The following is a 25,909-nucleotide window of genomic DNA, read 5'->3' on the forward strand; positions in this document are numbered from 1 at the left end:
ATATTCAATTTTTTTGTGCATTATGGATCGGTAGGCCATGTTGCCAGTTCATTTTAAAGTATAAAATCAGCTTGGGCCAGGCTAATTCCAGGTTTTCCTTAAAGTAGAAGACTACTACTCTTCAGATCATGTGTATTTGGTCTGGCCCAAGATGAAAAAGCCCTTCAAAATCACACTGGAACATCAGCTTTACATAAAGAGAAATTGTGCATTATGGATCGGTATTCCATGTTGCCAGTTCATTTTAAAGTATAAAATCAGCTTGGGCCAGGCTATTTCCAGGTTTTCCTTAAAGTAGAAGACTAGTACTCTTTAGATCATGTGTATTTGGTCTGGCCCAAGATGAAAAAGTCCTTCAAAATCACACTGGAACATCAGCTTTATATTCAATTTTTTTGTGCATTATGGATCGGTATTCCATGTTGCCAGTTCATTTTAAAGTATAAAATCAGCTTGGGCCAAGCTATTTCCAGGTTTTCCTTAAAGTAGAAGACTAATACTCTTTAGATTATGTGTATTTGGTCTGGCCCAAGATTAAAAAGTCCTTCAAAATCACACTAGAACATCAGCTTTATATTCATTTTTTTTGTGCATTATGGATCGGTAGGCCATGTTGCCAGTTCATTTTAAAGTATAAAATCAGCTCGGGCCAGGCTAATTCCAGGTTTTCCTCAAAGTGGGAGAGTAGTTCTCTTCATCTGATGTGTATGTGTTCTGGCCCAAGATGAAAAATTCTTTCGAAGTTTGCCAGTTCATTTTAAAGTATAAAATCAGCTCGGGCCAGGCTAATTCCAGGTTTTCCTTAAAGAAGAAGACTAGTTCTCTTCAGATGATGTGTATTTGTTCTGGCCCAACATGAAAAAGTTCTTCAAAATCACACTTGAACATCTGCCTCATATTTTTTAAGCGCAATGGCTTTTAAAATATAATTTTATTAAATATATATTTAATTATTTATTGTAATATATAATTATAAATTCAGTAATTAAAAAGAAATATTTTACAATATACAAAATTATATTTAATAATATATTGTATATTTACATTGTTAATAAACAGCTGTACTGCTTTTCTTCATTCTATCTCCTTCAGTGTTGATCTGTGAGGTGTTTAATATAAACAGCGGGTGTTTGTGAACGCTCCCTTTAGTTCACGGTGCTTCAGTGAAGCGGCAGCTGCGAATATCAAACCAACTTCAGCCGGGGAATACGAGGCTGCGAATATCGAGCCAAACGAATCTGGAGCTGCGAATATCAAACCAACTTCAGCCTCGTGTTTTCTGGAACCTGCTGGCATCACAAGGCAATATATGGCCTCGATCAGCTGTAAGTAGGTATTACCACAAAACTGTCCTGCCCACATCTCAACCACATTTAAAAGTAGGGATGCAATGATTACTCGAGTAAATCGAGTAACTTGATTACAAAAAAAATATGGATTTGGTCGGGTTGGGCAGACAATCTAAATTCTTCACAAGAAGCCTAGTGGTATAGCTACTCTCTGCTGTATTTTCTTCGTTTTAATTTATGATGATTTCCACAGTTCTTTTTTTGTTTGTTTTTAAACTAGCCAAATGGAATAAAGAGACAGCTCAAACAATGTATACCAAAGCTAGGATATTACAGTGAACATGATAAAAACAGAACTTCCACTTTCCAAGCTCAAGCAAGGTCAAAAGCCAGTAACTGTATCCGACAGCACATCCTCTGTCAGATGCCAGCCCCAAAGAAGCACAGAGGACAGAACTAGTGCTTTATAAAGTGATGAAACGACAAACTGACATCACTGAGATGCTTGCAAAGAATCAGTAGCTTCTTCGATTACCCCAAAGAGATGTTCCATTGTTTCCAGTACTTAGATATATTATATTATTTACTATACATATATGCAAGAGCTGACAGCAGTGCAGCTAAGTTGTACTTCTTGTAACAGTAAACCAAAGATGTACCTAAGAAGCTTGTGAAGAGCTGTCAGTACAACCCTGAAGAACGTGGTTATGCTGTGTTCTTAGTGTTACTTAGTGAGAAGAATGGAGATCAACTAAAGATTGCAGCAGCCTTGATGGAAAATGCATTCAAATGGACTTCAAAAAAGTTAAAAGCTAGAAAGGCTTTACATGCTGTCTCAATGTTCCTGCTGAGCTGTCCCAACACCATGAAAGATGATGAATACAGTGCCTTGCAAAAGTATTCAGCCCCCTTGAACTTTTCAAACTTTTGTCACATTTCAGGCTTCAAACATAAAGATATGAAATTGTATTTTTTTTTTGGGGGGGGGGGGGGGGGGGGGGGTAAAGAATCAACAACAATGATGAGCTGTGGCCAAAAAGTTTGATTTTGGCTTGTGGCTTTAACTGTAAACGAGACTTTTTTATGGATATCTTTGAGAAATGGCTTTCTTCTTGCCACTCTTCTATAAAGGCCGGGTTTGTGTAGTGTACAACTGATTGTTGTTCTATGAACAGAGTCTCCCACCTCAGCTGTAGATCTCTGCAGTTCATCCAGAGTGATCATGGGCCTCTTGGCTGCATCTCTAATCTGTATATGAAGGAAATGTACAGTCCAACAAATAAGAACTTGTAAACCAGACAGGCTTGAGTCGGTCACGTTTTCTGAGCTGGACAATATGCTGTAACCTGGGTACTACTGACATTGTCATATTGACAGATTATATCCAATTGCTATTGATCCTATTGTTTTACATGTCTATTAGGTTAGGGGAGGAGACGTCCAAGGTTATTTACATTTATTGTAAAGTGTTACATGTTTTTTTTTTTTACTATGATATGATAAGATGTAATATTTTCATATTATTAATATTTTCATATTAATAATTTGTGTTTAATGCATTGTTTATTTACTTGTTAACAATTTTTGTATCAAAAAGGTTTTGACAATTGTTAAAAATATATGTACATATTTTAATGTCATACGTTTTCTATTATTTTGTGGAAACACCCATTTCTGTGTCCCTATCTTATCTAGACATTACACATTGGGGTTAAAATGTATTTGCATTTTAAATTTAAGTTTAGTAATCAGTTTAGTAATGTTTGTTTTTTAATTAATTATTTAATATTTCAGTGGCATTCCAGATATTTCATGAATGTGAGATAATATTGTGACTTGCACATTTCTAAAGAATAAAAAAGAAAGAAAAATTCAATTGAGACGTTGATATTGAATTTACTATTTTAAAGACCATAATAGTTTGGCATCGAGTTCTAAATATTAAAGCATACAATATTTTAGTGTAAAACTGAGTAAAAACTGATTTTTTTCTACTGTCCAAAAGATTCTGATTTACAGAAACAAGAACACTGTAAAGGTATTGAGATAGTAAGCACTGCACTGTAAACCCAGAAGTTGTTTGAACAACTCAAATAAATTAAGTCTGTTTTACATAAAATTGGAGATTTCTAAACAATACTCAACTATTTTAAATTAGATGAACATTTGTGGGCACATACACTGTACTATTCAAACTGAGATCTTTGAGTTGAACCAACTTATAATAATAACTGAGTTTAGTCTGTTTTGCCTTTAACAGCTTCTTTTCTATTGGCTTCTGTCACAATCTATTTGCATACTGGGTGTGTCCAACAGTTTCTGATTAACACTCACCATCAGTGTGTAGTGATTCCTCCCAGGCTAGGTTAGGTAAACTTGTAGATCACATGTTATGATTAAATACTTGGTCTCTGTGTTGTAGGCTGTAAGAACAAGCATCATTTACTGAGCTGCAGTAACTCTGTGTTCTCACTGTGCTCTCAGTACTTTTAATTCTTTACTGTTTTCTTTCATCTGCTTTTCTATCAGTATTTAAAAAATTGTTGAATCAATCCAGAAAGAAGACTAAATACAAGTTCAGGAAAATATTAGTGACGGTAATTCTGGCTCTTTCTAGGGAGTTGGTTCTTCTGGCTTGGCTCAATAAGAAGAGCCGGCTCTTTTGGCTCCTAAGTGGCTCCTTAGATTTTTTTGGTTGCCTAAATGAATTTATTACCAAATTATGTGTAAACTGAATTACTAGTCTAAAAACATACATTATATGAAATATGGATTATTTATATTGCTTTATTTGTACAAAAATAAATTAAGAAATGCAAAAACAAAGGGCCATCTCAAGTAAACAAACAGTCCATTCTGCCTACTGTATATACAGTGAAACAAACAGCACCGAACAACATCAACTTTACTGCACTTTTGAAATACTTTAGAATTCCTAAGAATACGAAATGCCTAAAAACTCTAGAAATTTATGATGAGCCTTCACTGGCCTAATAATAATTCAATATTTTTATCATTATAATTTTTTTCTTCCTTGATGTAAAATGTTCGAGATTCACCTAACTGTACCTAATAAACCATGTTTATCCAGCGCTCAAAAAAGAGCACTCCCCTTCCCATTCCGCTATTTCTCGGAAAAATAAATAAATAAATAAATAATCGGCTCGCTCTCAGGATCCGGCTTCCATCGTTCATTTCAAAGAGACGACTCTCAGAACGGTATCGTTCATGAACGACCCATCACTAGAAAACATTAATTTTAAATATATATGTATATGTATTTGTTAAGTTCACTGTACTTAAACAATATATTACATGAACTTAATATTTATTAGCTAATCAGTTACAACAAAATTTTTGAATTTAGTCAACTTATCAGGTTTTACAGTGTAGTATTGGAATGAAAACATAAAATTAGTTCCTAAATGTGTGAATATGTTGGCTTCTCAAACTTTTTAGACCATGTTCCACCTATGATGACACTTCAGAGTACCACCTACTAGACTGATGTGTGGGCCTTGTCCGCTGTTTTATTTTGTAATTTATTAATTATTTTTTTCTGGCCAGAGTAGTACGTCTACTAAAGGGAAATGACAGAGTAAAATAACAGGATTCTCCACCTGAAACCCTAGGTTAATTATTCAGTTATAAATTACAAATGCAGAAACATTTGGAATTTTGATATTCCACAGGTCTCTACTTTAGGGCATATGAAACTGATGTCATTAGTTATGACACTGTAGTTACCATAGTGTTGAACTGACTTGGGGCTTTCATACAGATTGTAATGGGTTAAACACTAAACACAAACAAATCTAAAGGTAAATGGCAAATGAGTCATTAATATTTTTGTCTATACAACAAATGCAGTTTTAAATCCAGGGTATGCAGTTAGCATCAAATACCTAGTTCAGAAAACAGTCTTGCATTAAAATAAATATTAAAGTAGAAAATCAGTGACGGGTCTCTGACTGTCTCTTTTAAATATGTCTAACCAATGTAATATAATTAATTTATATTAATTTAAAGTTATACATATAACTGCACACTCTTTTTACCTAGATGTTGCTATATTTTGGTTTATTTGTACTCATCGTTTACTTTTGTCCAGAGAAATGTAAAACTGGACAATTTTCTAAAATGCAGTTGCGGATAATGGGTGAGAGTCTTGTGCAAGGCCTGTTACTGGTGTACTTTAGAGTTAGTGACCAGGAGATGCATCAAACACCATTTTAAAGTGTAGTACTTTCTTGTGCAATATCATCTTTTAAAGTTTAAGTTCAAATCTCAAGTTCACATGATCACAACAAGATAATTACACAAAAACGATTATTCGTATGCAGGATTTTAATAGTATCTTACATTTTTGTTACTGAGACTCTGGTTCAGGAAAAATGGTCGTCGCCATGGTGTGTCGGTCAGAACACGACAGGGCACATCTTTAATTGGGTTTACTGAGTTTACTTTACAAAGTAAATAATATTACACAAACCTCTAAACAGTTTTAATAAAGGAAATAAACTTACTTTTTGTCACAAACGCACACAGTTAGAGAGGAACATAAAACAAAGGGTCTCTACAGTCCTTTCAGCAGCAGAGCACTAAAGCAATTAATTGCTCAAGCCTCTCCACAGCCTCTTAATCATTACAGTGATCCTATTGGCTGAGAGCTGCACTGATTGCTAATTACTAACTGGGAATGTCATTCTCTTAAAGGGACCTTGCCCCATTCTCTCTTGTACAATTTTATCTCCGCCTTTTATTTCTGAACCATTCTGAGTATAAGGAGATAATGCCATGGGAATTAAACAAGTGTGATTTAGACACACATTCTGTCATATCATGTGTCTTTATAAAAATCCACAGCATAATGTCTTCTTCCAGATTTTTGGTAGTCTGTTTTTCTTTTTTATCTTAAGTCTGACTTTCAACATTTGAGACATTTTGAAAGAAGAATGAAGGGAAAATTCCATAGTACATAAAATAAAAGTGCATTTTAAACAACAAATGTATTTTTTTATATAAATTCACTAAGATTTTCTTTTCTGTTGTATTATGAGGTGCTAATGCAAAGTTTGACCACACATTCAATTAGCTAGCTAGAGAGAACACCATTGATCCCAAAGGAAATTGCAGTTATACAGCAGCAATACATTTAGTTACACTTTAATTATCAAGCAGAAAAGGGATACAATAAAAATGTATAAATATTAAAGTGTAATATGAATATGTGTCTTAGGAAATTTACTGGACAATTGGTGCACTAGAATATAAAGGTATAAAGTGCTTTAAATAATAATAGCAGTAGCAGCAGCAGCAGAATTACAAGTGTGTAGTGCAGTGAAGTGTATTACAGTAGTGTATTATATTATACAGTACAGTGTGTATTAACAGTAGACATGTGTATAGTAATATGCTGAAGCAGTATGTTACTGAATTTGCTCCTGTGATTGTTTATTAGGGTGTGCAGGGGTGAGAGGTGTCTTCCAAGATGGCAAGCAGCTTGTTGAGTATCCCCTGTGCCTCCAACTTTAAAGAGTCTTGCAGTGTATAGTGTATTTTTGAAATCATTTTGTAAAAAGTGTTTTGTCATATCGCCAATAGTATCGTTATCGCGAAAGCTAACAATGAAAGATTGTGAGGATTCAGAGGGTAATGTCCTCTTAACAGATGGAGAAGCTGGTCTGGGAGAACATGTTAAACTAACATTCATACTATACAAGCTTTTACGCTCAGATCCAGCTCTCAGAGCAGCCGAGCAGCTTTTTACAAACACAAGACAGCAGATGCACAGCATTTCACACACAGCATTACTCACTCCCATCAGATAAACAATGTGGTTTCCACGATCATAATCCATACAGCCGCGGTTCTGAGAGACGGAGGATTCTGTGCTACTGTAGCCATGCGGCTCAATAACTCAGAGTACATGTTTCTGCTGACGCTGTTCTTCACCATAGCTCCTCCAACACACCATTAATATTTAATGAGTTTAAAATAGAGAGTATAAATAGAGCATAAATGATAGACTGTGGTTACTGCACTAATTTTCCCACTAATCCATCAAATATCAGATATACTGTAGTACGCTTTAAGGGTGTGCAATATCGTCTCATACGCAATAATATCTCCAACATTTTTGCATATGGGGAATGATATTATACCCTGAAATATCGTGCCATATAACCCACCCCTATTTATCACATCAGGGTTTTAGTTTTTTACTGTTTTTACCAAAAGAAAATTAACACTGTTCTCATTTCCTATTATATATCTACTAGAGACAGATCATATCTGTCCAGTATAATTTATTTAACTTTAATCCTGGATATATGGAGATATATGGGGTGCATTATTGTTATTAGTATCATGACTAATAATTCTGGATCATTGACTTCTGTTACAAACCTGAAAAAATTATTGTATTTTTAATATCTCAGTTATAAGCATGTGCCATATCATATCATATTGTATGCAGTAATAAAATTTTTGTCATATCGCCAAGAGTATCGTTATCAAGAAAACACAATGAAATATTGTGATATTATTTTAGGGCCATATCACCCAACCCTAATTGAACAACAGTTTAAGTAACATCACTAACTACGATTTAACTTAGGGGATAAATAAGGAGAAAATGCTCTGTGAACTAAATCATTCATTCTATTAATATAAGCGCTATGCTCATAGGGACATTATAGAAAAAATGCACAGTAATATTTGTTCTTCTTTAGAATTCTGACTGTCTGATATATTGTGCCTTATGTCTGAAAATCTTTTTTTTTTTGGAGACAATTTAAGAATGATGAGATAATACCCAGAGAATTAGACCCAAAGTGCAATTTTACTGTTCATACAATTATATTACAAGTACAACTATGTTCACAGGGTCATTATGAATAAAATTACAGTAGTATTTGTTCTTCTTCAGGATTTTAACAGTCAGGTTTTTTGAGACGGCTTAAGACTGATGAGATAATGCCCTGAGAATTAGTGCAAAGTGCAATTTGATCGCTATTTCTATAATACATGTGTATACACATTTATATACACTGCTCAAAAAAATAAAGGGAACACTCAAATAACACATCCTAGATCTGAATGAATGAAATATTCTCATTGAATACTTTGTTCTGTACAAAGTTGAATGTGCTGACAACAAAATCACACAAAAATCATCAATGGAAATAAAATGTATTAACCAATGGAGGCCTGGATTTGGAGCCACACACAAAATTAAAGTGAAAAAACACACTACAGGCTGATCCAACTTTAATGTAATGTCCTTAAAACAAGTCAAAATGAGGCTCAGTATTGTGTGTGGCCTCCACGTGCCTGTATGACCTCCCTACAACGCCTGGGCATGCTCCTGATGAGGTGGCGGATGGTCTCCTGAGGGATCTCCTCCCAGACCTGGACTAAAGCATCCACCAACTCCTGGACAGTCTGTGGTGCAACGTGACGTTGGTGGATGGAGCGAGACATGATGTCCCAGATGTGCTCAATCGGATTCAGGTCTGGGGAACGGGCGGGCCAGTCCATAGCTTCAATGCCTTCATCTTGCAGGAACTGCTGACACACTCCAGCCACATGAGGTCTAGCATTGTCCTGCATTAGGAGGAACCCAGGGCCAACCGCACCAGCATATGGTCTCACAAGGGGTCTGAGGATCTCATCTCGGTACCTAATGGCAGTCAGGCTACCTCTGGTGAGCACATGGAGGGCTGTGCGGCCCTCCAAAGAAATGCCACCCCACACCATTACTGACCCACTGCCAAACCGGTCATGCTGAAGGATGTTGCAGGCAGCAGACCGCTCTCCACGGCGTCTCCAGACTCTGTCACGTCTGTCATGTGCTCAGTGTGAACCTGCTTTCATCTGTGAAGAGCACAAGGCGCCAGTGACGAATTTGCCAATCCTGGTGTTCTCTGGCAAATGCCAAGCGTCCTGCACGGTGTTGGGCTGTGACCACAACCCCCATCTGTGGACGTCGGGCCCTCATACCATCCTCATGGAGTCGGTTTCTAACCGTTTGTGCAGACACATGCACATTTGTGGCCTGCTGGAGGTCATTTTGCAGGGCTCTGGCAGTGCTCCTCCTGTTCCTTCTTGCACAAAGGCGGAGGTAGCGGTCCTGCTGCTCGGTTGTTGCCCTCCTACGGCCTCCTCCACGTCTCCTGGTGTACTGGCCTGTCTCCTGGTAGCGCCTCCAGCCTCTAGACACTACGCTGACAGACACAGCAAACCTTCTTGCCACAGCTCGCATTGATGTGCCATCCTGGATGAGCTGCACTACCTGAGCCACTTGTGTGGGTTGTAGAGTCCGTCTCATGCTACCACGAGTGTGAAAGAACCACCAACATTCAAAACTGACCAAAACATCAGCCAGACAGCATAGGTTCTGAGACGTGGTCTGTGGTCCCCACCTGCAGAACCACTCCTTTATTGAGTGTGTCTTGCTAATTGCCAATAATTTCCACCTGTTGTCTATTCCATTTGCACAACAGCAGGTGAAATTGATTGTCAATCAGTGTTGCTTCCTAAGTGGACAGTTTAATTTCACAGAAGTTTGATTTACTTGGAGTTATATTGTGTTATTTGAGTGTTCCCTTTATTTTTTTGAGCAGTGTAGTTTTTAAAGTAATTTTATAACTTTTATTGAGAAAGAACATTGGAGAGAGACAATCGTAAGTGGAAGAGAGAAAGGGATTGGAAAATTACCAAAGGCCTGAATTGAGTCTGAGGTCACCATGTATGGAGTGGTTGCGAAGGTGTTGCTATGATATCTGTAGTGCTCGCTATGGTGTTGCCAAGTAGTTGCTATGTTATCAGTGTTGATTCCTATGTTGTCAAGTGGTAGCAAAAGTGTTGCTATGTGATTTGTGATGGTTGTTATGTTGTTGTCAAATGGTTGCTAGGTGGTTGCTAAGGTGTTGCTAAAAAAAGAAAACGCCATTGTTTCAGATATTTTAGATTCAGGTCATTATTTATGCCAAATTCACAAAGTGAACAAATCTTCTGGAATATGATCTTAATCTGCAGCTCTATAAAAACTAAAAGTTTTCTGTTATTTACTTTTATCCCATTTTACTGTTTTCAATGTCCTGTGTATTGTTTTAATAAGTGTATTATTTTAGTATTATTCATTTAAATTCAGTTTTTGTTTTGTTCTGTCTTTTGTTTTGTCCAGTCGTCAATGGCGGGTACCGGGGTCTCCACTGCAGTCCAGGGGGCCAGCGGAGGCTGGTAGCCCAGATAGACCTGAAATGGGGTCAGACCAGTTGTGGCACACCTGAGGGAGTTCTGGGCCATTTCTGCCCAGACCAGGAACTTGGGCCAGTCCTCTGGATTTTGATGACAGTACACACGAAGGAACTTCCCTAGTTCCTGGTTAGCACGCTCACACTGGCCATTGCTCTGGGCGTGATACCCTGACGTCAAGCTGACATTCACCCCCAAATGCTGACAAAAGGCACGCCAGACTCTCGATATAAACTGGGGGCCACGGTCGGAGACAATGTCCTCTGGGATACCAAAATTGCGGAATACATGGTCCACCAAGGCTTGGGCAGTCTGGAGGGTGGATGGCAAAGCAGAAAAGGGGATAAAACGCACCCCCCTTGAGAAACGGTCGATGATGGTCAGGACTGTGTTGAAACCCTGTGAGCTGGGCAGATCAGTTACATAATCTGGGACAGGGAGAGGAATGAGCTTGCCTGTGGGGAGAGTCTTAGGGGTTTTACATTTGGCACAGGTACTACAGGATGCTACAATCAGGATGTCTGATCTCATGCCCTCCCACCAGTACTTTGGAGAGAGAAGGTGGAAGGTCCTCCTCCCTCCTGGGTGACCTGATGAGGGTAACGTGTGAGCCCAAGAGACGAGGCGGACCCGAAAGGGAGCAGGCCTGGGGTATGGAAACATTTACTAAGGCCTGGGATAATTCGTTGTCTAGATCCCACTGAATGGCCTGGATCTTGGCTTCATCAGTGCCGGCTGGTTGGTTTTTAAAATAAACCGTGTACTGAAGCAGAAACCCCTCACAGAGCTCTGGGTCGCCATAATACGTCTCTGGTTTACTCACAGGATACGTATGAGACGTGACTTGGACAGGGCTAGGGACGCTAGGCAGGTTTAGCGAAGATCTGATCAGTTCCGCTAGGTCTTTAACCTCACTGGCTAGTCCAGCAACCTGCTGTTGTTGGCCTTCTTGGTGTTGCGCCACAGTGCCAACAACTTGTGAAACGCGGGACAGCGTTTCTTGCTGTTGACCCAGGAATCGTCCCTGGGTCTGAACAGCTGTACTCAAGGCCTCCATCCCAATGGTCTCGGGTTGGGCCGAGTAATCTGTCATACCTGACTGGGATCAGGCAGAGAGAGAGAGAGAAAAGGGAGACACTGCTGGGATGCAATACGAAGCAGTTGTGTTTATTAAGAAACACGGGAATAATATAAAACTCAAAATGGAAAACAAATGAAAACACAATTAACATGCAACAATAACTAACCGGGGGAAACTAGAAACAAGCTTAGAAATTAACAAATAAAATGGGACTGGGCAAAGTAAAGAAAAAGCTGAGAAACTGAAAACGGCCAAAACAATAAAACCAGGAAGTGGCCAAAACAATAAGACCAGCGCGTAGCGCGGTACAACGGGGAAAACGGGACAACTAGGCTAAAAACTAGAACGAAAAACTACTAAGCAGAGCTTAGGGAAAACGGCTAGACTAAAAAACTCAAACTGGGCAAATAAACAAAATAAGAAAACATAACAGAAAATACTTAGGCAAAGGGGACTCCGGGAAAACGGGAAGACAGGACCGTCTGGGAGAACGCTTTGTAAGACAGCTAACAGGCTGGAACCGCAGGGAAACACAGACCATGATAGTGACCAATACTCGGCGAAGAGTGGAGGAGAGCAGCGTGCTTTTAAGCTGCTCTCCGCAGCTGAAGCCAGTCTGTGATCAGGGCTGAGCAGCCATGTGTGTTTGTGCTCAGAAGGAGCGGATGTCCTTATATGGGCATAGTGCTCTCTCAGAGAGTGCCGGAGGGGGGGCGCGGTTGCTCAGGCCTGACAGTCTTCATATAAATATTTAGACAAAATGTTTTTATCTGATATTATTTTGTTTTGATCTAATCATTAAATTTCTTTCTAACTGCATTTTGATTTGCTGTGTTTTATTGCTCATTACAGGATACATTTATATATTTATATCATCCAATAGAAATAGCAATTGCTACTTTTGAAAGTTTAAACTTGACATTAATTACTTAAAGGAGAACTCTGGAGTGAAATGGACTTTGGGTGTATTTATTAAAACATGATAAAAAGTTCTTATCTTTGTTGAGTAGCTCTCCTCCGCTCTCCTGCAGCTTTCTGACATCCAGTAATTTCTGCACTTTGCCCAAACTGCTTTAGAATGAGTGATATGGGGCATATTTTACCCTGCAGATAAAACACTTTTTCCACTCGTATCCAGCTTAAAGAAGTTCCACACCTCCTTGCATTATTAACTTAAAAAGTGCAGAAGTAGCTTATTAAAAAAACACTGTTTACATTACATACCGTAAGTAAATCTCCAGCACCGTTATCTTAAAACTAAGTCACAATAAGTCAACCATCGAGCAGAATGAACTATTAAGAGTTATGACTTAAAGCTATCAACAAAACAAACTGCCGCAATGTTACTCCTTATCATTCTCATCAAATATCTAATGAATTGTGGTTAAAATGTAAGGAATATAATTACAGTTTGTTTTGTCAGAAATGTAATCATGTATTTATTTATTTTTTTATTTTAACCACTTTTCTCCTAACTTCCTCTTCTTAATAAAGATATGGTTGTTACTTAAGCTGATAGAGAGCCAATAAACATGTTTTTTTTTTTTTTGACTAACAAATACAGTCAAATCCTGACAGGAATCACTTTGGGTTTGTAGCTTACTGACCACAGCTGGCATCTCTGTGGTGCTGCTCATAAGAGACATGGACCTGGTTTTCTCTCTCTCTCTCTCTCTCTCTCTCTCTCTATATATATATATATATATATATATATATATATAATTGAATTGAACTGGAAGTTTCTGGATATATTGCACATTCAGACTTCCTATTGGTTACAAGAGAAATAAGCTCTGAAAAAAAAAAATAATATACCACTTCAAAAGTATTTGTTTCTCTGATTTTGCTATTTATAGGTTTATATTTGAGTAAAATGAACATTGTTGTTTTATTCTATAAACTACAGACAACATTTCTCCCAAATTCCAAATAAAAATATTCTCATTTAGAGCATTTATTTACAGAAAATGAGAAATGACTGAAATAACAAAAAAGATGCAGAGCTTTCAGACCTCAAATAATGCAAAGAAAACAAGTTCATATTAATTTAGAAACAACAAGACTGTCTGTTCTGTTTAATTGTACACAGTCGGGTGTTTTAACTTGAGAAGCACTGTGAAATAGTATGAAAGGTCCATGCTTACTATTTTTTCTTACGTGAGAGAAAGTTGTATTTAAATAAGTTATTATATGTAATAAAAATGTATATACAAATAAAAATGTGTGTATATATGTATATATGTATATATATACATATATATACATATATACATACATATACACACATTTTTATTTTTTAGTAATTTTTTTCATTTTTTTTTAGTTATGTGCTAAAGAGGCAGAATAGAGATGTTTAATTTTTTTGTTTTGTTTAGACTGCCTCCATGCATTGGTGTCCCACATTATCCCACACAAACATAGTCTTTGTCCCACATCTGTTGAATTAGAATCTGGTCACCCTAGGCACGAATGCAGAGCTGTAATGTAGTAATGGAGTACAAATACTTCATTACGCTACTTAAGTATAAATGTAGGTTATCTATACTTTACTGAAAGTAATTATTTTACATTTTCACACAATTATCTGAACTTTATACTACCTTACATTTTAATAAAAACAGCCTTGTTACTCCTGTTTCATTTCAGCTGGTTTTTATTCCGGCTTCTCATCCTTCAATAAACCCCCCATCCAGATAAATCTCTTCATCCAGATAGAGTGAATCTGATTGTGATTGGATGTAGAGAAGTATAAACATATACCATTCTGACTCCCTATTGGTTTATACTGTGATCCATCACAGATGTGGGAATGGCCTAAGCTTTTGGCTTTTGTTCTTGATGACTTTATTTTTCTCCTTACATTACTTTTACTTTTATACTTTAAGTAGTTTTAAAAACAGTACTTTTACACTTTTACTTAAAGAGTAAAAAGCTTGAGTTGATTATTTTTCAACTTCTACAGAAGTATTTAATTAAACACTAGTATCTATACTCAATTCTACCTACAGAGTAATGGATGGAGATACTTTTCACACCTTTGTAGATTCACAAACTTTTGAAATTCGTCGCCCACTTGACCTGCCACAAAACTATAGGTCTTTATGTGACTCTGCTATGTCAAATCAACCAATGAGCTGAGCCTAAATATGTTTTATTTTTTGCAAATAATTTACACAATATTTATCACACCCTAAATAAGCAACTAAACTAAACGTCTTCTTGTATTATCCCTGCAGATTACTGGGGGATCACAGCCCACATACTAAAAAAACACTGGTATGTTCTATAAACTGATCTTTATTGTTACAACACAAAAAGGCATAGAAGATACATGTTCAAACACAGCATCAAACAAGGAGATATATACAAACGCAGAATAACTTGTACAGAACTCTGTGTATGTTTTTATCATCCAGTCTCAGTATGTTACAGTGGTAGAAGAATCCAGTGTTAATAGTATCTGTCCTGCTTTAAGGACGTTGATTGGTATATTGTGTACAGGTTGTTAGCGTACCATTGATGCTAACACCACCACAATATCCATTTTTAATTCCTGAGCTGGGCAGAAAAAACACATTAAACCAAACAAAAAAATCTAATCCACCAGAGTAACCTTATAAAATAATCAGCTTTTTTACTGATTATCTGCTAATTATTTCATTAGAAGTTGCATTTCAACATATAATATAACAATTCATACATCAAACAACTCAAGGACAACTCAACACAAACCATCCTTTAAACGGACATCCAGGAAACAGTAATACAAATCTCAATATAAAAGTATAAAAATATAAAGATATAAAGATACATTTTCCATGCATGCCTTCAAAACATAGCTCCTTTTATAAAATGTGTATGTTGGGCATCATTCAGTATTCTAACGTTCTTGCTGTGCACTGTTCAACATAATGCTCATTACAATCCCTATCCCTGCTGTTTCACAGCTCTATCTCTATCTAACTGCAGTTTCAACTGCAAACATTTATAAACCATACAGTAATGATGAACAACAAAAAAATAAAATAAAAATTAAGAGAATGCTCATAATCTGACTAAGGCTGGAGTAGATCACTTGTTTTAGAAACATTTCTCTGTTATATTTCCTGGAATATCCTAATAGCAGTCAGTAAATCTAATCATCTAACAAATGAAAATATCTGAATTGTTATCTGTTTTAGTTTCATCTTGTTTGTTGTTTTTGGGTTTAAAGACGTTATTTTTCCGAATCATTTCGCTAGCATAGCTAAATAGCAACGCTACTTATGTGATTTAGGTTAGTTATGAACTTATTGTGAACTAATGCCTAGTTCACACTGCACAATTCACATCTCAATTTTTCTGTTGCTGACTGATTTTCATCTACAGCCACAACCTGACAACTCAGTCATGTAGAGTCAACCAGGCATAAAGCTCTTTCCAACACTTACACTTACTGATTTCTACACACTGACCCACTCCAGCTTTAAATTAAATGTTAATGCATTTTAGAAAACAAGCACTGTAACAAAAAAGGCAAAAGTTTACACGTTTTAAAGACAACAAACATGTTAAACTGATTTAAAGTAGGAAGATTTAATTACAAGTCATAAAAAGCGTATTATTATATTCACCTCATCCAGACAGGATCTGAACAAATATTCCCTTTCTATTAATCAATCAAATTTTTCAATTCGAATATTTTTTAAACGTGTAACAGAAGAAAACTGAACAGTGCAATAAAAAATTGGAATGAAAATTTATGTGTCTAATAAATAAAGTGCTCGATTTCAGAAGTGTTGGGACCCTTACAATGTTTTTGAAATCACACACACCTTTACACCACCACTTTCCACCAATCAAACGAATCACACTCCTTCAGTCGCTTTCCCTGAAACACACATTAAATCTGGTATTAATTTAATTTATTTATTAGAAGCAGCTACATTGTGCTTCCACTCACTGGCCACTTTATAAGAAACATCAGTGTACTGGTAATGGTATAATGTTGCTCAAAGACCCAGTAGAATAATTACCCTCAGATTTCTTCGGGATGTTCTAATCGCTGCAACTGATTGAATTACTTCCTCTTCCTGAAAAAATAAATCAGTAATCAGTAAATCAACATTAAAGTTAGAGTCCAAATATAAAATCCAGTTGTTTTAAATGTGAAATTTTATTACCTGAGTCAGAGTCAGAACCCCCGGTCTCAGGCCCTGGATCAGAATTTAGTACAAAGTTAAATACATTATAAAAAGAGTAAAAAGAGCTGTAATAAAAATGAAAATATATAAAGAACTGTTATGACTTATATAAAAGGGAACTCTAGAGCTACTACTACTACAGTGCTGAATCTGTACCTTAACTCTACTGTAGAGTTAGAAGAAGACAATAACTCACCTTCACCATTGGGCTCAATAGAAACATTCACACCTGAAAAGAGAATTCTCTCTGTCCTACACAAACCCTCACTTCCTCTCTATCTGCCTGTCGAACAACTTTGCATGTCGTGTTGGCTCCCACTCCTTACCTATTCCACAATAGTCCTCTACCTGGCTATCTACTTCCACCTCGGCTCCTCCCAGCTTCCTTCCCAGGTTACAGTCCATTTTGTCCCAACTTTGTCCTTCTCCTTGTCTCAGATCACTTTATTACAAACATCTACCTCTTCTCACATCACTTTATTACACACATCTACCTCATATTCAACTCTCAGATCACTTTATTACACACATCTACCTCATATTCAACTCTCAGATCACTTTATTACACACATCTACCTAATATTCAACTCTCAGATCACTTTATTACACACATCTACCTCATATTCAACTCTCACATCACTTTATTACACACATCTACCTCATATTCAACTCTCAGATCACTTTATTACAAACATCTACCTCTTCTCACATCACTTTATTACACACATCTACCTCACATTCAACTCTCAGATCACTTTATTACACACATCTACCTTATATTCAACTCTCAGATCACTTTATTACACACATCTACCTCATATTCAACTCTCAGATCACTTTATTACACACATCTACCTCATATTCAACTCTCAGATCACTTTATTACACACATCTACCTCATATTCAACTCTCACATCACTTTATTACAAACATCTACCTCATATTCAACTCTCACATCACTTTATTACAAACATCTACCTCATATTCAACTCTCAGATCACTTTATTACACACATCTACCTCATATTCAACTCTCAGATCACTTTATTACACACATCTACCTCATATTCAACTCTCAGATCACTTTATTACACACATCTACCTCATATTCAACTCTCACATCACTTTATTACAAACATCTACCTCATATTCAACTCTCACATCACTTTATTACAAACATCTACCTCACATTCAACTCTCAGATCACTTTATTACACACATCTACCTCATATTCAACTCTCAGATCACTTTATTACAAACATCTACCTCATATTCAACTCTCAGATCACTTTATTACAAACATCTACCTCATATTCAACTCTCACATCACTTTATTACAAACATCTACCTCACATTCAACTCTCAGATCACTTTATTACACACATCTACCTCATATTCAACTCTCAGATCACTTTATTACAAACATCTACCTCATATTCAACTCTCAGATCACTTTATTACAAACATCTACCTCATACTCAACTCTCACATCACTTTATTACACACATCTACCTCATATTCAACTCTCAGATCACTTTATTACACACATCTACCTCACATTCAACTCTCAGATCACTTTATTACACACATCTACCTCACATTCAACTCTCAGATCACTTTATTACAATCATCTACCTCATATTCAACTCTCAGATCACTTTATTACACACATCTACCTCATATTCAACTCTCAGATCACTTTATTACACACATCTACCTCATATTCTACTCTCAGATCACTTTATTACAAACATCTACCTCATATTCTACTCTCAGATCACTTTATTACAAACATCTACCTCATATTCAACTCTCAGATCACTTTATTACAATCATCTACCTCATATTCAACTCTCAGATCACTTTATTACAAACATCTACCTCATATTCAACTCTCAGATCACTTTATTACACACATCTACCTCATATTCAACTCTCAGATCACTTTATTACACACATCTACCTCATATTCAACTCTCACATCACTTCATTACAAACATCTACCTCATATTCAACTCTCAGATCACTTTATTACAAACATCTACCTCATATTCAACTCTCAGATCACTTTATTACAAACATCTACCTCATATTCAACTCTCAGATCACTTTATTATAAACATCTACCTCATATTCAACTCTCAGATCACTTTATTACAAACATCTACCTCATATTCAACTCTCACATCACTTTATTACACACATCTACCTCATATTCAACTCTCACATCACTTCATTACAAACATCTACCTCATATTCAACTCTCAGATCACTTTATTACAAACATCTACCTCATATTCAACTCTCAGATCACTTTATTACAAACATCTACCTCATATTCAACTCTCAGATCACTTTATTATAAACATCTACCTCATATTCAACTCTCAGATCACTTTATTACAAACATCTACCTCATATTCAACTCTCAGATCACTTTATTACAAACATCTACCTCATATTCAACTCTCAGATCACTTTATTATAAACATCTACCTCATATTCAACTCTCAGATCACTTTATTACAAACATCTACCTCACATTCAACTCTAAGATCACTTTATTACACACATCTACCTCATATTCAACTCTCACATTACTTTATTACAAACATCTACCTCATATTCAACTCTCAGATCACTTTATTACAAACATCTACCTCATATTCAACTCTCACATCACTTTATTACAAACATCTACCTCATATTCAACTCTCAGATCACTTTATTACAAACATCTACCTCATACTCAACTCTCACATCACTTTATTACACACATCTACCTCACATTCAACTCTCACATCACTTTATTACAAACATCTACCTCATATTCAACTCTCAGATCACTTTATTACAAACATCTACCTCATATTCAACTCTCACATCACTTTATTATAAACATCTACCTCATATTCAACTCTCAGATCACTTTATTACAAACATCTACCTCATATTCAACTCTCAGATCACTTTATTATAAACATCTACCTCATATTCAACTCTCAGATCACTTTATTACAAACATCTACCTCATATTCAACTCTCACATCACTTTATTATAAACATCTACCTCATACTCAACTCTCACATCACTTTATTACACACATCTACCTCACATTCAACTCTCACATCACTTTATTACAAACATCTACCTCATATTCAACTCTCAGATCACTTTATTACAAACATCTACCTCATATTCAACTCTCACATCACTTTATTATAAACATCTACCTCATATTCAACTCTCAGATCACTTTATTACAAACATCTACCTCACATTCAACTCTCAGATCACTTTATTACACACATCTACCTTACATTCAACTCTCAGATCACTTTATTATAAACATCTACCTCATATTCAACTCTCAGATCACTTTATTATAAACATCTACCTCATATTCAACTCTCAGATCACTTTATTACAAACATCTACCTCATATTCAACTCTCACATCACTTTATTACACACATCTACCTCACATTCAACTCTCAGATCACTTTATTATAAACATCTACCTCATATTCAACTCTCAGATCACTTTATTATAAACATCTACCTCATATTCAACTCTCAGATCACTTTATTACAAACATCTACCTCATATTCAACTCTCAGATCACTTTATTACACACATCTACCTCATATTCAACTCTCAGATCACTTTATTATAAACATCTACCTCATATTCACAGGGGTGATAGCGTTCCGGCGCCGCGCCGGAAATCCGGCGTAGCGTGGCTCTATTAAAAAAAATATATATATAAATAAAATAAATAAATAAATAAATAGAGCCGGTTCAGGTATTAAGTCCCGCCTCTCAGTAGAAACAGCCAATCAGCTTGCTGTTTTTGCGGCGCGCGGGCGAAGCCCCTCCCTTGCTGTGAGATTTAGCAGCGGGATCGGACGCAGCAGCTTCAGCTGATTTAAAAACAGATCTGGATATACGGAGATTTTTCTCAAAAAAAGATAACGGTAGGCTAAACACGTAAACTGTGATGATATGTTTCTGATAGCTGGTTAAAAATACACTTCTTGTATCAGCACACATATTAAACCCACTGTGATTAATAAACTGCAGCTGTGTGAGTGAGTTAGCTTGAGTTTGGAATTAGCTAGATAGGGAGTCAAGGTTTTAGAAAATAAACTATATATGTAATGTTCAACTTGCCCTGTACCTGATCAGCTAATCACTATTTCACATATTTCACTGTCGTTATTAGTTTAGGATTACAGGAGAAAATGAATATAGCTAATTAGCTAGAAGCCAGATGTAGTGGATAGTCAGAATTTAGTACAGTACTTTATGTTTGTAGTTTAAAGCAGTTTCTTAACCCTGATCACTGAACTAAAATTGTGTTTTCCACCTGATCTTCATTTCACCTAGATTTTCACCTGATCTTGATTTTCACCTAGAGTGACAGCTGTCACAGTGAAAATGAAGCGGAGTTATGAAAGTGGTTGTGCTAAACGAAAGAAACGGGCAGAGAGCAAAAGAATCGCAGATGCACTGCCAAAATTCACCTCCTTTTTTACACCTCCTGAACCGATCAGTGTTTTTGGGGCCGATTCCGATCGCCGGTCGTCTTTCACCACGATGGGCCGATCGCCGATACCGATCTTGGGCGGGGCCAAATGCCACATTAATGCCACACAGGTGCCTGGCAAACCTGGCTGGTACAGATTCCCCTAATTACATCCACACCAAAGCAAACACTGGTAATTTACGCTGCTAGTAAATAAACATGAATGTTACTGACCAAAATAAACGCTTTTTAGGAGAGATATAAGTTCTGTGTAAATATTTATAAGACAATACCTGACAAAATCAGTTTTAATGACGTTAAATAAACATCACTGTGACAGCGCTAGTCGCAGTTTCACCGCAGTAAAGGACGAGGAGGTGAATCACTTATCTAACCAGCCTTTACTGATTTCTGCTCCAATAACCCTTTCAATAACCTCCAATAGCCTTTAATAGTCTTCAGTAGCCTTCAACAGTCTAACCTTGCAGCCGTGGTGTGTCCACTAAACTCCGTAGTTATAAACATCATGAGGTTAGCAGCGCTAACTGACCTGTTTATAATGTAATCCGAGCAGTGCCTCCGTGACAACTGCTGCTGTTAGCTACTTTGGCTGAAAGGTGAGCTGTAGAGAGCTGTATTATCCGTTTTTAAAACCTTTTCCTACACAGATGAACTTAAAAAAACGTGTAAAAAAAAACGCTCCAGACTGGCTGAGCTGAGCTCTGTAGCCCGTGGCTGGGCTGTAGCTGTGACTGAGTGAAGAGAGCGGGGCTTGTGCTGCTGCTGCAGCTCCCACTAGTGGTTGGATGAGGAACTGCAGCTCCTTGTAAGTGAGCAGTTTCACCGGTTTCACCAGTTTCATCCACACACAGCTCTGATAAACTGCTTAACCCTAAACTCCTGAATCAGATCGGCTAAAATCATAAGAATATCTGCAGAACAGTGTTAATATGCAGAAGAATATACAGAACAGTGTTAATATGCAGAAGAATATACAGAACAGTGTTAATATGCAGAAGAATATACAGAACAGTGTTAATATGCAAAAGAATATACAGAACAGTGTTAATATGCAGAAGAATATGCAGAACAGTGTTAATATGCAGTAGAATATGCAGGATCAGGGTTGAGAAACACTGCTGTAATGTGACTTCTGTTCATTTGTAGTTCACAGTAAGACCACATGTCCTGACGTTTATAAAAATCTCTATGAAACATAATGTTACACTATTTTACACAAGGACACCATCTTAAGAAGAGCTCTCAGTAGAAAAAAAAATAAAAGTGCACTTTTTTTTTACAAGAGTGGAGAAAATGTAAATATGAAAATGAAAACGTTATCTAAAATGTGTCACTTGACAATAAGGTTATACACAGACTATTAAATGTTTGAATAATGTGTCAACATTTATGCCTATGTTATGTCACATATGCAGTCTGTTGTCCCTCCCCAACAACCCCCCCCCCCCCCCTTCCTCACCCTGTTGGAACAGGAAAAAAAAGTTCAGGCTCAGGATTTTTTTTCACTATCACCCCTGTATTCAACTCTCAGATCACTTTATTACAAACATCTACCTCATATTCAACTCTCAGATCACTTTATTACACACATCTACCTCACATTCAACTCTCAGATCACTTTATTACAAACATCTACCTCATATTCAACTCTCACATCACTTTATTACAAACATCTACCTCATATTCAACTCTCAGATCACTTTATTACAAACATCTACCTCATATTCAACTCTCAGATCACTTTATTATAAACATCTACCTCATACTCAACTCTCAGATCACTTTATTACAAACATCTACCTCATATTCAACTCTCAGATCACTTTATTACACACATCTACCTCATATTCAACTCTCACATCACTTTATTACAAACATCTACCTCATATTCAACTCTCAGATCACTTTATTACACACATCTACCTCATATTCAACTCTCAGATCACTTTATTACACACATCTACCTCATATTCAACTCTCACATCACTTTATTGCAAACATCTACCTCATATTCAACTCTCAGATCACTTTATTACAAACATCTACCTCATATTCAACTCTCAGATCACTTTATTACACACATCTACCTTACATTCAACTCTCAGATCACTTTATTATAAACATCTACCTCATATTCAACTCTCAGATCACTTTATTACAAACATTTACCTCACATTCAACTCTCAGATCACTTTATTACAATCATCTACCTCACATTCAACTCTCAGATCACTTTATTACAATCATCTACCTCACATTCAACTCTCACATCACTTTATTACAAACATCTACCTCATATTCAACTCTCAGATCACTTTATTACAAACATCTACCTCATATTCAACTCTCAGATCACTTTATTACAAACATCTACCTCATATTCAACTCTCAGATCACTTTATTATAAACATCTACCTCATATTCAACTCTCAGATCACTTTATTATAAACATCTACCTCATATTCAACTCTCAGATCACTTTATTACAAACATTTACCTCACATTCAACTCTCAGATCACTTTATTACAATCATCTACCTCACATTCAACTCTCAGATCACTTTATTATAAACATCTACCTCATATTCAACTCTCAGATCACTTTATTATAAACATCTACCTCATATTCAACTCTCAGATCACTTTATTACACACATCTACCTCATATTCAACTCTCACATCACTTTATTACACACATCTACCTCATATTCAACTCTCAGATCACTTTATTACAAACATCTACCTCATATTCAACTCTCACATCACTTTATTACAAACATCTACCTCATATTCAACTCTCACATCACTTTATTACACACATCTACCTCACATTCAACTCTCAGATCACTTTATTACAAACATCTACCTCATATTCAACTCTCACATCACTTTATTACAAACATCTACCTCATATTCAACTCTCACATCACTTTATTACAAACATCTACCTCATATTCAACTCTCACATCACTTTATTACACACATCTACCTCACATTCAACTCTCAGATCACTTTATTATAAACATCTACCTCATATTCAACTCTCAGATCACTTTATTACACACATCTACCTCATATTCAACTCTCAGATCACTTTATTATAAACATCTACCTCATATTCAACTCTCAGATCACTTTATTATAAACATCTACCTCATATTCAACTCTCAGATCACTTTATTACACACATCTACTTCATACTCAACTCTCAGATCACTTTATTACACACATCTACCTTACATTCAACTCTCAGATCACTTTATTATAAACATCTACCTCATATTCAACTCTCAGATCACTTTATTACAAACATCTACCTCATATTCAACTCTCAGATCACTTTATTACAAACATCTACCTCATATTCAACTCTCAGATCACTTTATTACACACATCTACCTCACATTCAACTCTCACATCACTTTATTACAAACATCTACCTCATATTCAACCCTCAGATCACTTTATTACACACATCTACCTCATATTCAACCCTCAGATCACTTTATTACAAACATCTACCTCATATTCAACTCTCAGATCACTTTATTACACACATCTACCTTACATTCAACTCTCAGATCACTTTATTATAAACATCTACCTCATATTCAACTCTCAGATCACTTTATTACACACATCTACCTCATATTCAACCCTCAGATCACTTTATTACAAACATCTACCTCATATTCAACCCTCAGATCACTTTATTACACACATCTACCTCATATTCAACTCTCAGATCACTTTATTACAAACATCTACCTCATATTCAACTCTCAGATCACTTTATTACAAACATCTACCTCATATTCAACTCTCAGATCACTTTATTACACACATCTACCTCATATTCAACTCTCAGATCACTTTATTACACACATCTACCTCATATTCAACTCTCACATCACTTTATTACAAACATCTACCTCATATTCAACTCTCACATCACTTTATTACAAACATCTACCTCATATTCAACTCTCACATCACTTTATTACAAACATCTACCTCACATTCAACTCTCACATCACTTTATTACACACATCTACCTCATATTCAACTCTCACATCACTTTATTACACACATCTACCTCATATTCAACTCTCAGATCTTTATTGTAAGTGCACTTTATTGGAAACCTTTTATTATTTATACTCACCAGTTTTCTGTCCTTTAGTATCACCGCGCAGCAGTGGATTCTTGGTATCCTTCATCTCCTCACTAGTGTGTGAGGCTCCATCACTACTGTTATCAGCTGAAGAAAATAATGAATAAAATACAGAACAGTTTATTTTTAGAAGCTACAATACAGATTTAGTGTCTGCAAAAGCTTTGCTGTACAACTGTCTGATCTCCCAATGGTGAGAAACTCCACTGCAACTTCTTAATCTGCCACTATTACAGCACCATTAGAGCTCAACACGCTCGGAGGAGAACACTAATAACACTAACACTTTTGGTATATAAAAAAAAACAAATTTTGCTACATTTGCCATGAAGGTAATTACATTTTTGCAGTAGTATTACTTGAAACTTGCAT

The 25,909-nt window shown here is 36.2% G+C and overlaps 1 long non-coding RNA gene across 1 annotated transcript; it reads right to left on the reverse strand.

Moving 5' to 3' along the window:
* Positions 1–17,523: 17,523 nt before the first annotated feature.
* LOC125788883 (uncharacterized) lies at positions 17,524–25,469 on the reverse strand. The gene is made up of 3 exons (XR_007429844.1): positions 24,804–25,469; positions 23,984–24,270; positions 17,524–18,489 (listed from the first exon to the last, which is right to left on the reverse strand). It is a non-coding gene; the product is annotated as an uncharacterized LOC125788883 (long non-coding RNA).
* Positions 25,470–25,909: the final 440 nt, after the last annotated feature.

Source organism: Astyanax mexicanus, unplaced genomic scaffold (genome assembly GCF_023375975.1).
Source record: "Astyanax mexicanus isolate ESR-SI-001 unplaced genomic scaffold, AstMex3_surface scaffold_31, whole genome shotgun sequence".
NCBI lineage: Eukaryota > Metazoa > Chordata > Actinopteri > Characiformes > Acestrorhamphidae > Astyanax > Astyanax mexicanus.